This window comes from Musca autumnalis, unplaced genomic scaffold (genome assembly GCF_047663935.1).
Source record: "Musca autumnalis isolate F117 unplaced genomic scaffold, ASM4766393v1 scaffold_1, whole genome shotgun sequence".
NCBI classification, from domain to species: Eukaryota; Metazoa; Arthropoda; class Insecta; order Diptera; family Muscidae; genus Musca; species Musca autumnalis.
The window spans coordinates 21,758,363-21,772,922 of NW_027411644.1; the positions used below are offsets into that span (position 1 = coordinate 21,758,363).

The 14,560-nt window shown below is 35.8% G+C and overlaps 1 protein-coding gene across 1 annotated transcript in view; it reads right to left on the reverse strand.

The window, feature by feature from the left end:
* Nucleotides 1–14,560, reverse strand: part of side-VI (sidestep VI transmembrane protein) — a 456,009-nt gene that overhangs the window by 93,163 nt on the left and 348,286 nt on the right.

A 14,560-nucleotide genomic window follows, 5' to 3' on the forward strand; every position in this document is an offset into this window, starting at 1 on the left:
GGTGAAAAAGGGAATTAGATAAATAGGAATGTGTTTGAAAGTGTTAAAATGTTCTTGGAGCATACCACTGTTCTAAGGAAGCAATGTTTTGGTAATAAAATAAAATAAAATAAAATAAAATAAAATAAAATAAAATAAAATAAAATAAAATAAAACAAAATAAAATAAAATAAAATAAAATAAAATAAAATAAAATAAAATAAAATAAAATAAAATAAAATAAAATAAAATAAAATAAAATAAAATAAAATAAAATAAAATAAAATAAAATAAAATAAAATAAAATAAAATAAAATAAAATAAAATAAAATAAAATAAAATAAAATAAAATAAAATAAAATAAAATAAAATAAAATAAAATAAAATAAAATAAAATAAAATAAAATAAAATAAAATAAAATAAAATAAAATAAAATAAAATAAAATAAAATAAAATAAAATAAAATAAAATAAAATAAAATAAAATAAAATAAAATAAAATAAAATAAAATAAAATAAAATAAAATAAAATAAAATAAAATAAAATAAAATAAAATAAAATAAAATAAAATAAAATAAAATAAAATAAAATAAAATAAAATAAAATAAAATAAAATAAAATAAAATAAAATAAAATAAAATAAAATAAAATAAAATAAAATAAAATAAAATAAAATAAAATAAAATAAAATAAAATAAAATAAAATAAAATAAAATAAAATAAAATAAAATAAAATAAAATAAAATAAAATAAAATAAAACAAAACAAAATAAAATAAAATAATAAATAGACTTAGTAAGGGAAAATTGAATTAGTCTAGGACACTCTCATAACAAACCTTAAAGGTTGGGAATTGTGTAAAACATTACTATGGCAATCATCTCAACCACAGTATATTTTGTTTTAAATCTTTTAAATTTCTTAATTTCTTCCTCTTAGCAAAATCTCTTTATAACAACACAAACAGGAAAAACCCTCCATTTCTAACCCAATTCTTGGGACAATTTACTTATTTTTTTAAGATTTTGTTTTCTATTTTCAGAAGATACAAAATGTTATCCTTCCGTTGTGTTTCCTTCAAATTTAAATTCCTTAAATAATCAAATAATTCAACGAAAAACAGCAACAAACCAAAATTCTTTTTGTTTTTTTCTGACAAACAACAAAAGTTGACCCCATATTTTCAATAGAATAAATAAAATAAAAAAAAATACTCGAACAAAATACAAGAACCTCGAAACATTCAACAACAGGATTATAAAAATTCTTTTGGACAAGAAAACATGAGGAAGAACAACACCACCAGCAACAACAATAACAATTTGCCAAAGAGAAGAAAAAGAACAAAAAAATATGGCAATAGGACACGTTTAAGACAACTTATGGTAAAACTGTGACCAAACAAAACTATGGAAGATGAACGGAAGAAATACTATTCCAAACAAACGTCGTTTTTTTCTCTTCACATTTTTGTTTTTTTTTTTTGTGGGTGTTGAAAACCATGCAAGGAGACATGAAATGAAATGTCCAACAAAACTTAAACTTATTCACACCACGACAACATAAAACTAAATGGAAAACTTTACGGCCATTGCACATTTATTGACACCAACAACAACAACATCACAAGCAACGAGGATAAACGAAATAAGAGTTGTACAAATAAAATGTGTCAAAATAAAAATCGGCCAACAGAAAAGAAGTTATTGAGGCATGGAGAAAAAAAGTGAGAAAACAGGACATGCATAAAAAAGTAGTGTAGGCCACAATAACATGGAATGTTGGCTCACAAGTCTTGACCATCATCAGTAACAATTTATGGGGATTTTCATAGAGCTTCTACGATTTTGGTTAAATCCCTTAAGACAAAAAAAAAACAAATTTTGTGCAGAAGTTTAAAATAGATTTCATTATAGAAACCCAGGTAACATATAAAAATCTTTGAAATAACAGAGAACGGTTTGTACCGTTGTATGGGTGCTAACCCGAAACATGAACGTATCGCATGAAGAATTGACTAAGAAAATGTACACATCGGAACACTCAAAAATTGATCTGTTCGAGGGTTACTGTGCACACCACAGTGCCGGAGAGGCAGATGTACGGACATGGTTAAATCAACTGCAAATTATCTGAAATGGATTTTGTCCAAACATACTTGGGGTCTAAACCCATTATTTCGATACTTTTTTTGTAATATCAAAGTGTATATACCTTCTTTATCCTAAAGGTTGAGGGTATACAAATTGTTAACATCTGTCCATGTTTTGTTATAGTCCCTATATAACAGTTTTCTGTACTGAATTACGCGAAATTTGGCATTTAAGATTCTCTGTAGTCACAACATTTCTACACCAAATATCGTCAACATAGATCCATGTTTTGTTATAGCCTCCATATAAAGTTGCCTCCTGATTTTAGATATTTTGAAAATTTTAGCTACATTTTCTGAAGCACTGTGTGGAGCTAGGTTACACTGTCTCCTGTTTTTCCAGTTATCGACCAAAAATTCTATCTATATTCCCGTCAATATTTGATACCAAAAGCATAGTTCCAATTACATTTAGGATTCCGAGCACTGCATCGCACAAGTTAGAAAATTGCCTTTCCAAATTTCCACCAGATGAAGGTTAAATAAAATTACTACCCAAAAAAGTATTACATTCAAAACCGTTTCCAACGAAAATCTACAAAATAACCAATTTTTCTTTTTCCATTTCACATTGTAAACAATTGACATGTTTACAATGTTTTCACATAAATGTTAACACTGCCAAAAAGAAAACAAGAAACTTATGTTTTCCGCGAAAACACAAACTAACGTTGATGGTTTAATTTTCAAAATTTCTTTTTTTTTTGCTGTTTATCCTGAATGCCAAAAAAAACTATGATAATGTTTATTATTAACAATTCACTCGCTTGGTTGTGAAAATTGACACAATAAAAAACCAACAACGAGCCAAAGCGAAGAAAAAGATTAACAACTAAATGAGTGAACAAATGTTGGTACATTGTCACAAAAATAGCCTTGACACAAATACAAAAAAAAACCCAAAGCCAGCAACAAAAACAGCAACTCAAACTACCAAAAAATTTTTTAATAAAAATATGTTTTACATTCTTTGCATAAAAATCAGCAAAAAGCGAAATTCTTTTATTTAGCGGTTGCATAGTGCACGGAGGGAGGGCGGGAGGTTTGTACGTAAAATAACTAAAGCACAAGTTAAACAACTAGTATCATGAAAGCATAGTGCTGCAGCGAAATTTTGCTGATGGGGGTTTTGCTGTGAAATTAACTCTTCAATGATTGGCATTTCAAGTCATGGCTTGAATTTAAATTAAAAAAAAAATTAAAAAATAGTTCAGTGTTGCGTATACGTTGTGTCAACAGTCACACGCTCCGATGTTTTCAAAACTATAGTAGGCATAAACAAGTAAAAAAGCGTTAAGTTCGGCCAGGCCGAACTTTTCATACCCTCCACCATAAAATATTCTGAACTAAAATGGAATAATTAGTTTTCATTCTTGTCCCCAACTTTAAGTGGGTACGTTAAAATGTCAGATAATGTAAATAAAATGCTTCATTCGGGAGGCCTTTTTTATGGTGCCTATATCTAACTATGTTGACAATTCTTGGTGGGCTAGAAATTGGGAGGTACCGTTATATAGGGGTTATAATAAAACATGGACCTATTTTGACAGTTTTTGAAGGGAGACTTTATTTTCAAATAACTCCTAATTCGATTAAAAATTGTAGCTAGAATCCTCAAAATACCGGAAATCGGTACATAACGTGGGAACTTCAAATGTCATTAACAGCTAGTTCGGAGGTATGTGGGCTATACGAACATATGAACTTAAATGAACAATTTTTGTTGCAGAATTTTTGTTGGCTTTTAAATTTCAAATTACGGAAATTTCGTCCAAAAATAAAGCTAAGGTACGGAAGGTTTGTTTTGGGGCTATACCAAAACATGGACCTACATTCGGTTAAACATTTTAAGTAAAATATTGGGGCTATGTTGAAAATTGTTGATGCAGATGTGTGGTGACCATTACAACCTTCAAATGTCAAATTACAGTTAGCTAAAATTGCCAAATTACTGAAAATTGGGAGGTACCGTTATATGGGATATATATCCGAACATGGACCTATGTTGACAATTTTTGATGGAGAGGTGTTGTGACCACTAAGAACTTCAAATGTCAAATTACTGCTAGTTCGGTTTAATATTGTAGCTAAAATTATCAAATTACTGAACATCGGGAGGTACTTTTATATGGGGGCTTTATCAATACATCGACCTTTCTTGACAATGTTTGGTGGAGAGGTGTGGTGACAACTAAGAACTTCAAATGTCAAATGTTCAAATTACAGATAATTCGGTTAAAACTTATAAACATGGAGCTATGTTCATAATTTTTTTCGAATATAAGTTTTTTGGTCACTTCTTCTTCTTTATTTGCACATTCGTTTTCCGAATATTAGCGACCAATACAATTTAATTACAATTATCATATATACATTATTTGTTTTCATACATTATTTATCAAATCTGCAAATCCCTCTCTGTCTCTCGAAATGCTTAATAGATTTGTGACATCTCGAATACCAGTCCATTCCGTGATGTTATCAAGCCATGTTAACTCTTTTCTTCCTCTAATGGGGTTTCCTTCAATTTTTATGCGGGTTATATTTTGTAATAATTTATATTTTTGATTCCTCATAATATGTCCCAAATAAGCAGTTTTTCTTCTCTTTATGGCTGTGATGAGTTCTCTTTCGCAATGCATTTTCCTCAATACTTCAGCATTTGAAACATGAGCAGTCCAAGGAATTTTTAATATTCGCCGATATATCCATATTTCAAAGGCTTCTAACTTTTTAATATCGGCAGATTTCACTGTCCACACCTCCATTGCGTACAGTAGGACTGACCACACATATGCTTTGACAAATCGAGTCTTCGTTTCAAGATTGACGTCATGGCTGGTAAAAACTCGCTTGTATTTCAGAAATGCATCTCTCGCCAACTCTATTCGGCATCTTATTTCCTTCGAGGAGTCCCATTGTTCGGTAATTGTAGCTCCAAGATATTTAAAAGTCTTAACTCTCTGTATGTTTGAATTGTGTATTTTTAATATGGCGTTATTGTGTTCTTCTTTTTTGCTTATAATCATAAATTTTGTCTTCTGGATATTAATTTTTAAGCCATATTTTTCACTGCAAGTTGAGAGTGTATCCACAAGGTTCTGAAGTTGGGATATGTTATGTGCCATTAGAGTTGTGTCATCAGCATATCTAATGTTGTTTAAAACCGTACTGCCTATATGGATGCCATTTCGCAATCTATTGATCGCAATCTTAGTGATTTTGGTCACTAAGAACCCTAAATATCAAATAATATCTAATTCGGTCTAGAAATGTGACTTAAATGGGATGGGGGCTATTCCAAAACATGGACCTATGCCCACTAGTTATATAAGTTTATTGACATTTAGGAACCCTAAATGTCAAATTATAGCTAAAACGGTCTGAAAATGTAGCTAAAAACGTCAAAATGCCGTAAATCGGGGGTGCCGTTATATGGGGGCTATACCAAAACGTGGACCTATGTCCACAACTCTTGTTATATAAGTTTATTGACATTTAAGAACCCTAAATGTCAAATTAGAGCTAAAGCGGTCTGAAAATGTAGATAAAAACGTCAAAATACCGTAAATCGGAGGGGTACCGTTATATGTGGGCTATACCAAAACATGGACCGATATAGCCCATCATCGAACTTGACCTGCCTGCAAACAAAAGACGCATTTTCCCAAAATTTCAGACAATTTTGGTGGAGAGGTGTGGTGACCAGTAAGAACTTCAAATGTCAAATATTCAAATTACAGCTAATTCGGTTAAAACTTGTAGGTAAAAATCTCAAAATACCGAAAATCGGGAGGTACCGTTATATGGGGCTATACCAAAACATGTACCTATGTTCATAATTTTTTTCGAATATAAGTTTTTTGGTCACTTAGAACCCTAAATATCAAATTATAGCTAATTCGGTCTAGAAATGTGACTTAAAACGTCAAAATACCGTAAATCCGGGGGTACCGTTATATGGGGGCTATACCAAAACGTGGACCTATGTCCACAACTTTTGTTATATAAATTTATTGACACCTAAGAACCCTAAGTGTCAAATTATAGCTAAAACGGTCTGAAAATGTAGCTAAAAACGTCAAAATACCGTAAATCGGGGAGTACCTTTATATGGGGGCTATACCAAAACGTGGACCTACATCCACAACTTTTGTTATATAAATTTATTGACACCTAAGAGTCCTTAATGTCAAATTATAGCTAAATCGGTCTGAAAATGTAGCTAAAAACGTCAAAATACCGTAAATCGGGGGGGGGGGTACCGTTATATGGGGGCTATACCAAAACGTGGACCTATATCCACAACATTTGTTATATAAGTTTATTGACACTTAAGAACCCTAAATGTCAAATTATAGCTAAATCGGTCTGAAAATGTAGCTAAAAACGTCAAAATACCGCAAATCCGGGGGTACCGTTATATGGGGGCTATACCAATACGTGGACCTATGTCCACAACTTTTGTTATATAAATTTATTGACACTTAAGAACCCTAAATGTCAAATTATAGCTAAATCGGTCTGAAAATGTAGCTAAAAACGGCAAAATACCGTAAATCGGGGGGTACCGTTATATGGGGGCTATACCAAAACGTGGACCAATATAGCCCATCATCGAACTTGACCTGCCTGCAAACAAAAGACGCATTTTCCCAAAATTTCAGCGTTCTATCTTCATTTTTGTGGATGCTAGAGTGATTACCACAGACGGACGGACGGACGGACGTGCACAGATCGACTCAAAATTTTACCCTGATCAAGAATATATATACTTTATAGGGTCGCAAATGAGTATTTCAATGCGTTACAAACGGAAAAACAAACTTAATATACCCTCCATACTATGGTGGAGGGTATAAAAATTCAAATTCCGACAGTTCATTCAAAAAGGTTTTATCAGTCCAATCATAATGTAGACAAAGATGAATACAAGAAAGGCACATGTGGCCTATAGGTCCCACTAACTATTTCATACTGGGTGGAATGTTGATATACACCCAAATTGATGAATCGTGTTAAACGGTTACACATTACTTACTTAGCTGGCCCATTACAGAACATTTGTTCCATGAGCCGAACTAAAAAAATATCTCCATTTCTCTCTGTTTGTTGCTTCGCTTTTTGGAATATCGCGTTTTTGATCACTTTTCCCAATTGTTCGCTCCATCGAAGCCTTGGCCTGCCAGTTCCGCGTTCGCCGCCATGTGGCCCGTACTTATACGCCTTTTTAACGGGTTCATCATGGCCCATTCTTATGATATGGCCTAGCCAACGCAGTCGTTGCATCTCGATACGTCTATCTATACTAGAATCAACCTGTTTGGTTCAAATTTTAGGTCTCGTAAATTTTGTTCAAACTTAGTTTAACTTCGAAGATGGACCATATCGGTCTACCACTTCCGTTAACTACCTCCCACAAAAGTTCAAAAATTTTCGCTAAGATTATTTACAGATAGTTGCAGAAGGGACTAACCGAATTGTTCCAAACTAGGGAAATACATCAGGTTCATATCGCCCCACACTTTTGGGAAAAGTACAGTTTAACAGTTCTTCTCGAACCGTTTTGAATTTGTTTGAAACATGTTCGCCTTGCAGCCCCTTTTACGACGGTGCAATTTTTTTTGGGCAAGTCCATACTTCCTGAGACGACACCAAATAAACTGACCAGTCTTAGGGAGAAACCTCGAAGGGAAAAACCGGATTGGTCTTAATTTTGTACATTGTAATGTTTCTTAGAGACTTGAATTACGTCCGAATATGGACTACATCGGAACACTTCTTCGGGTGCCTCCCACACAAATTTTGGAAAGGGTGTCGTTTATGAACCCGTCTCGGATTGTTTCAATTTTTTTCGACGTGGATTACCACGGCAAGAGTGAATCGATGAAATTAAATCTTTTTATGGCGAAGAAGCACCATCCTACATCACTGTGAAAGACTGGTTTATGAATTCAATCGTGGCCGAAGCTCGCTCAAAGACGACCTCCACGTCAAAAAACGGTCGTTGTGCCAGAAAAAATGTATGCCGTGCGTGAACTGATAACGCAAGATCGTCATGTGACATACGTTGTGATAGAGGCAGCCTTGGGCATTTTTCCCACCAGCATACATTCGATATTACATGAACCCCTTTCCATAAAAAAGGTTTGTTGGAAAAATACGATCGCGGTGCTTCAAAAGACGTCTATAAGATCGTCACAGGTGACGAATCATGGATCTATGCGTATGAGCCCGAAACAATAAAGGCAATCGAACCTGTGGGTCTTCGAAAACGGGCCAAATCCAACAAAAGTTGTTCGTGGAAAAAACACTTTGAAGCTAATGATCGCATGTTTCCTCGGCAAAACTGGTCATGTGGTGAATTCCGAGTGGTACGCCACAATTTGTTTGCCTGAAGTCTTCGGAAAAATTCGAAAGACGAACAAGAGAAGACGAATCATTTTGCACCATGACAATGCAAGCTCTCACACATCGCACAGTGGATCCACTTGTATGGAGAAAGTGGCCAAAAATATTTAGAGTGTAAAAATCAAGACAATGCGCCGGATACAGCTTTGTGCTGCTGCGAAGAGTGTTTTAAGAAACCATGAGCGTAACATTCTCCCCCTTTCCCCTCTGGAGGGGGTATGCTGTGAGAATTGTTTTACGCTGCTAATACATAATGACATGAACAAAGGTCCCGATTATCTAAGGATGCAAAAAAAGGCTTGGGGAAACAAAACAATCTCCAAAATAACATAAAATCCAACCAATTTAGCGGATTTAAAAAAAAAAACAATATTTTTGTTTGAAAATTGGTAAAATTTGTAATATAGATCTTATAGCGTTATTCCTGGAAGGCACGTACCGCCAATGTAAGACAAATTTGGAAGAAGATTTCTTCATCTTGCCACTGATGCCAATTAAGTTAATGTACGTGGTCAGATAACAGAGTTATACGAAAATATATCCATAGAAACCCTATTCAAGGGCAGCTTTAGTCAGGGACCCGCCGCTTACAGTCTGGCACTAGATGGCAGCTGATTTTAATACTGAATAATCTTAAACCGATGACCTACGTTGGAAAATTATTCCCGAGGTGGGCACTGGTGGGCATCATGACTAAAACCTTAGTTCAAATTTAAGTATGTGATCGAATTGGCATTACAAACTACACTAAGAAAATATGCAGCTAACTAGAATTCCACAACACGCTAAAACACTAGTTTTTAATGAAAATTAAGCTATTACCTTCTCCTTCAAAATCCACTATAATATTTTGCTATACGTATTAGTTTAGCGATATTTTGAATATATTTACTTGCAATTAAAATATAGGTTGTACTCACAACAAAAAATATTAGTCAAATGTTCGGACTTTTGAAGCTATTCTCAAGAATATCGCGTTCGAATGAAACAAAAACTAATATATTTTTGAAAAGGTGCATGTCATAGCTGTCAGAGTTGCCAGATGTTGTACCAAAATTTTGACATTATTTTTTTTATTTTTGGCCAATGGGTGGATCCACTGTGCATCGGCTGAAACCAGCGCATTTTTGAGTGGCCAAAACGTCGAATTGATGGGTCATCCGCCGTACAGCCCTGACTTGGCACCCAATGACTTATTTTTATTCCCGAACATTAAGATTTTCGTCGCCAGGAGATACTGTTGGAGGTGTCTCAACCGGAGTGGAAAAAGTGATTCGACAATTGGTTTGAGCGCATGCAAAGGTGTATAAATCATGTTGGAGAATACTTTGAACAAGTAAAAAAGTATCAGTCGGCTTTGCCGACAGAGATATACCCTCGGCCAATTTGAATTGAAACTTTCATCTATGGTCAGATCGAATGTATTTATGGTATTTTCATTATTTTGTGGCCTTTCTTGGACATTTGGATTAGGATTAAAGTTAAAGGTGGAATGGACCGACATAGTCCATTATGGAAGTGGATCTTATTTTGGGATATTCGCCCACTAGTCATTTCAGTGGGTCATCGTATAACTTATGGACCAGTATGCCAGGAAGCATGGACTTGTCCACGGAAAACATAATACCGTTGTAAGCAGGGCAACAACGAACAGCATCGGCATACATTTCCAAAGGATCTTCTAACGGACCTTAAACTGCACTTAAACACAAATGTTGAACTTTTGTGGAGGGGGTTCCCTAAGGTACCTCCATTTTAGAAGTTAAACTAAATTTGGACAAAATATTAGGAGATCCAAAGTTTGGACCAAATTTGTTCAAGAGACATCGTGCATACCATTTAAGTGACATTTCTTAAATATTCGGGGGAACTACCGGAAGTTGTGGGCCGGTATTGCCTATCTTCGAACTAAAAGTATGATAAAATATCAGGAAGGCCAAATTTTGGACCAAATCTGTTACTTCGAGAGTTAGTGTGATCTCCAGCCACTACATATGGTGCCATAGGGTTTTTACACCTTTCGGGCTGTTTTATAAAGAAGTATGGACTTGCCCCTGAAAAAACTTTTACCGTCGTAATTGAGACAGCGAATGCAAGTTGCTTCAAAAAAATCAAAGTGATTCGGGAGCAGGTCTTAAAGTGAACTTATCCGTAATTTTGTGTGATAGGTACCCGAAGGAGTGGACAAACATAATTCATATTCGAACCTGATCTATATCTGGTAGACATATTAGGATGTGTAAGGTATGGACTAAATCGGTCACTCCCTTCAAGAACATTTTCGAACTTTTGTGGGGAAGGTACCTGAAGGAGTTGACCGATATGGCTTATGAGTGGAACTTAAAGTATGTTTGCACACAATATTACGAAGGCCAAATTTTGGACCAAATCGGTTGATATGTTCGAGAGTTGTCTTGTGCTCCAACCACTACACACGGTGTCATAGGGGTTTTTGCATCTTTCATTCTATTTTCTCAGGAATTATGGACTTGCCCTTAATGAGACATTTACCGTCGTAAGCGGGGCCGTGAATACAAGTTGCTACAACAAAAATCAAAGAGATTCGAGAACAAGTCCTAAAATGAACTTTTCCGAAATTTCGTGTGGGAGGTACCCGAAGGAGTGGACCGATTGAGTCCATACTAGAACCTCATACTAGAACCTCGGTTACTACCTTCAAGAGTTATAGTGCGCACAAATTTTCCGAACATTTCTGAACTTTAAACTTAAACCTTAAACTTTACATGTTCCAAATTTTGTGTGGGAGATACCCTAAGGAGAGGTACGATGTACGTTCCATATTTGGACGTAATCCAAGTATGTACGCGAGTGTTATGTTAGGCATAACCAAGTTTAGTTAGTGCCGGCAGATTTTTTGGAACTCCAGGGCCATTATCTCAAAAAGTATGGAGTTGTCCCCGAAAAAGAATACATCGTCAAGGAAAAGAAAACAAAGTCAAAATTTCGATTTTTTACAGAAAATGTGCCGTTTATTGACCATTAATCGGTCAAAAAAATTTAACGAAAATTCTCTTATTTGAAGACAAAATTCAATAAACTCACAAAAATATATGAAGACTGAACACCAAATTTCTGTAATTTTGGGTGGATAATGTGGCTAAAACCTTAAAAACCCGAAAATTGGGCGGTACCGTTTTATTGGAGCTATATCAAAACGTGGACCTATGTAAACAATTTTTATCAGGTTCGCGGGAGTGAGATACCCGTGAGAGCTGAGCTGCAAGCTACCGGACGGGTCACAGGTTGTGGATAGTGCACAGCCCCTAGTTGGGGCCAGTTGTGAATATATTGAATAAACAACCCCGAACAAGCAGCGGATGAGGAATAGGGTATGGAAGCTTCATAGCCCGAACACCTCATTGTCAGAACGAGTAGATGCCGTCCTTAAAATTAGCATCCAAACAACAATATCTCATCTGCCAATGAGCCAACTCGAAATAGTCGGGGAATAGGGTCAGGCAGATAATTGCATAATTATGGTCGGATTGTGTAAAAGGGATGGTAGCGGAAGAACAGATGACTGTCAACGGTAGCGCCCACAAGCTTCCAGGAAGCCTACACCCGTGCTTAGTCGTTCAAGAGTGTCGGGCTCAACTAAGCTCTTCTTTGTCCTTACAAGCATTGGAGAAACCCTGACAAAATGTCAAAGTAACATGAATACAACACGAAGGAATATCACACATCTCCCAGGGGGTCACAGGCAAATGTCAAATCCCCCCGTTTCGACGGCAAGCTCCACAGGTCTGGGAGGGAGCAATTCATGTTTAGACAGTATAAAAGAAACCTCTACAAAGACTAAATCAACATCAACATTCGCATTTAAAAGACGCACCAAAATTGCGTGCTGGAATGTTAGAACTCTCTACGAATGTGGAAAATTATCGCAACTGGCAAAGGAACGTGAAAAAATGGGTATTGACATCTTGGGTGTAAGTGAATGCAGATGGAACGGCTCGGGACTACATCGACTACAATCAGGTGAAACTCTAATCTATTCTGGCCGGGATGAAAAGGATATACATAGCGACGGTGTTGCATTACTCCTAAGCAGAAGCGCATCTACATCCCTTATCAACTGGAATCCAGTAAACGAACGCATATTGACAGCCAGATTCCACTCCAGAATACGTAATATCACCATTGTCCAAGTATATGCCCCGACAGAGACTTCAGTCTCAGACATTAAGACGAAATTCTATAGTGAATTAGATAAAGTACTCTCCAAAACACCTAAGGGAGATATACTGATATGTATGGGAGACTTTAATTCTAAAGTAGGAAAAGACAATACAACCTACAAACACGGAATAGGAGTACGAAACGAGAACGGAGAACTTCTATTAGAAACGTGTAGCAGACATGGCCTCATAGTAGGTGGTACTTGTTTCAAGCACAAACGTAGTCACAAAACGACATGGATATCTCCAGATAGGAGAACTGAAAACCAGATTGACCACTTTTGCATTAGTCGTAAATGGAAACATAATCTTTGTGATGTACGGGTAAAACGTAGTGCTGACATTGGCTCTGACCACCACCTACTTCTCGCGATAGTGCAAATGAAAGTAAGCGCCATCAAAAATACACATCAAAAATTTACGTCATCGAAGTTTGACGTAGAAAAATTAAAATACCCTCATTATCAGGAAGCCGTAGAAAACGATTTAAATATGATGTTAGAACAGGAGAATGTCCCAAACGAAGGCATAGAAGAACGCTGGGAACACATTAAAAATAATCTTTTACAAACGTGCGAAAATGTACTTGGACACTATGCCCCCGGAAAAAAGGAATGGATGAGCCCATCAACTTGGAGCTTAATAGAAGATAGAAGAAATCTGAAAATATCAAAGAACAATGAAAAATCGTCGCATAAAAAAATTGAATTGGAAAAGTTATACACAACAAAAAACAAGGAAGTAAGAACTGCTTGTAGAAGAGACAAAAGGGCATACACTGATGAACTTGCGATGCAAGCAAACGAAGCGGCAAATAGGAACGACACTAAAGCGGTCTATGATATAACAAAACGGCTAGCAGGGAGACATAAACCACATGACCGCCCCATCAAATCAAAGGATGGGACTGTTCTAACAAACATTGATGAACAAATTTCTCGCTGGCGCACGCACTTTATGGAAACATTAGATAACACTCCGAACTCTCCTTCAAACTTTAATACCATGTCCGACGTACCCATACCTACGTCTAATCAACTTAGCACCGAACCACCATCCCTCATTGAAATAGAGAATGCTATTAAAAGGCTCAAAAACAACGAAGCTCCAGGATACGACCGTATTCCCCCAGAAATAATAAAATGCTGTCCTACAAAAATATCACGACTTTTTTACCCACTATTTCAAGATATTTGGAGAGAAGAAAAACTACCCAACGACTGGTTACAAGGCATTCTACTAAAACTGCCGAAAAAGGGAGACCTTTCCCAATGTAAAAACTATAGAGGGATTTCTCTTCTTTCCATACCTTCCAAAATACTCACAAGAATTCTTCTTAATAGAATCAACTACACGGTAGAAACAAATCTTCGGAAAGAACAAGCTGGGTTCCGCGCAAATATGTCATGTGTAGACCATATAAATACGCTCCGAATAATCGCTGAGCAAACAATAGAAATGCAAAGTAATATATATATGACGTTCGTGGACTACACAACTGCTTTTGATAGCGTATTCCGGTCCAAAATATGGGAGCTACTACAAACAACAGGTATCTCATCGAAGCTCATAAGCCTTATTAAAGCTCAGTATGACGGATTCCATTGCCGGGTCCTACACAATGGCCGTTTATCGGAACCATTTCGTCCAAAATCAGGTGTGAGGCAGGGTTGCCTACTGTCGCCGCTACTATTTCTTCTGGTAATTGATAATGTGATGAAGGAAACAATCGCAGGTAGCCGTCGTGGTATCCAATGGACTATAAGCAGCCATCTTGAGGATCTAGACTACGCAGACGACATTTGCCTACTATCCACC